This window comes from Pseudophryne corroboree, unplaced genomic scaffold (assembly GCF_028390025.1).
Source record: "Pseudophryne corroboree isolate aPseCor3 unplaced genomic scaffold, aPseCor3.hap2 scaffold_782, whole genome shotgun sequence".
In the NCBI taxonomy this organism is placed as follows: domain Eukaryota; kingdom Metazoa; phylum Chordata; class Amphibia; order Anura; family Myobatrachidae; genus Pseudophryne; species Pseudophryne corroboree.
The window spans coordinates 282,251-284,030 of record NW_026970361.1 but is presented as its reverse complement, the minus strand read 5'-3'; the positions used below and the strand labels follow the sequence as shown (position 1 = coordinate 284,030).

At 49.4% G+C, this 1,780-nt stretch overlaps 1 non-coding gene across 1 annotated transcript; it reads left to right on the top strand.

The window, feature by feature from the left end:
• The first annotated feature begins 1,189 nt into the window (after window positions 1-1,189).
• Window positions 1,190-1,355, top strand: LOC135040951 (U1 spliceosomal RNA). The gene has a single exon (XR_010234701.1). It is a non-coding gene; the product is annotated as a U1 spliceosomal RNA (small nuclear RNA).
• The last annotated feature ends 425 nt before the right edge of the window (window positions 1,356-1,780 follow it).

Here is a 1,780-nt window from a genome sequence, read left to right as displayed (position 1 = left end):
CAGTCAGGGTCTCAACCCATGCCTGATCCTATGTCGCAGGGACTGTCAGGGTCTCATAAGTGCCCACTATCCAGATTGTTGACACAGATACCGACACGGATTCTGACTCCAGTGTCGATTACGATGATGCAAAGTTACAGCCAAAATTGGCAAAATACATTTGATATATGATTATGGCAATAAAAGATGTTTTGCACATCACAGAGGAGCCCCCTATCCCTGACAAGAGGGTACATATGTACAAGGGAAAGAAGCCTGAGGTAACCTTTTCCCCTCACACGAGCTGAACGAGTTATGTGAAAAAGCTTGGGAATCTCCTGCAGATTTCCAAAAGGATTCTTATGGCGTATCCTTTCCCATCAACGGATAGGTTACGATGGGAATCCTCCCCTTGGGTGGACAAAGCATTAACACACTTATCCAAGAAGTTAGCCCTCCCGTCCCAATATACGGCTACCCTCAAAGAGTCTGCTGACCGCAAACAGGAGATTACCCTGAAGTCCATTTATACACATTCAGGTACCTTACTCAGACCGGCAATTGCGTCGGCCTGGGTGTGTATGTGTAGTGCTGTAGCGGCATGGACGGATACCCTAGATAAGGATACTATTTTATTGCCCCTGGGGCATATAAGAGATGCTGTCCTATATATGTGTGTATGCAAACTACAGGTGGTGCTGCATGGCTCACACCCTTTTACTTGTCTTGTAGAGCAACTCTGGAGCTGTTACTGGGTCCAGCTGCTGCAAGAAATCAGCTTGAATGCTTCAGGGGCTGGGGCATGGCCAACATGAGCCCCACACTGATGGGGGTGTATAAAGCGATCTAGGGGTCATCCAAGCGCAACCCCACAAAGGCCGCCATGCCCTGCGCGACCATTTTCTCTTTTCATATGCAGACGAGGGTTGCAGCCAACTATACCCATTGCTTGGATGACATCACCATATGCGAATCCATCTGCTGCAGGCCTTCCCCCAGGAATGCTTGCACTAGTTGTTGCATTTGGTTTGTTGTTTGGGGGGTGCTTCAGTATTAGGCAGCCTTCTGCCCTCACACATTCGTCTGAAAATGTGTTCTCCCTGCAGTTGTTGTCCCCAGATGAGAGTTCCCTTGTGCTGCCTCAGTTGAATCTCCTTTACTTGACGGAGGTGTGCCTGAGCAGCGGCCCTCCCCAGCCCTTTCTCAAATCATACTTATTTTGCTTAGGTGATACCATGGTCATGAAGATTGTTTTCCCAGGGTGAGGTTCATTCATTGCATTCTGGGTATGCTGACCTCTGTGATTTCCCCAAATGTGGGAATCTCGACTGCATAATTTGTGGTAGGGGGGGGGACTGCATTTGTGCTTTCCCCTGGTTGGCTCTGGTATAATTTAGATCTCATTGTCTCAGGTCTCTCTCCAGCCTAGTTTGCTGTCTGTTTCCACTTCTCTTTTCTTGAGCCCCTCCCTTCTATGCCCTTGCGCACTATCCTGACTTCTCCCGTCTGCTTACTTTGTGCCTTCCAACGCACAATGCGAACTACAGGTGGTGTTGCAGGGCCCACACCCTTTTATTTGCCTTACAGAGCAGCTCTGGAGCTGTTACAGTGCCCAGCTGCTGCAAGAAATCAGCTTGAATGCTTCAGGGGCTGGGGCATGGCCAACATGAGCCCCACACCAAAGGAGGGTGGGGGGTGTTCAATGCGAACTAGGGGTCATCCAAGCGCCCCTTTTCTTTTTTCATATGCAGATGAGGGTTCCAGCCAACTTTGGCCCACTGCTTGGATGACATCACCGTAT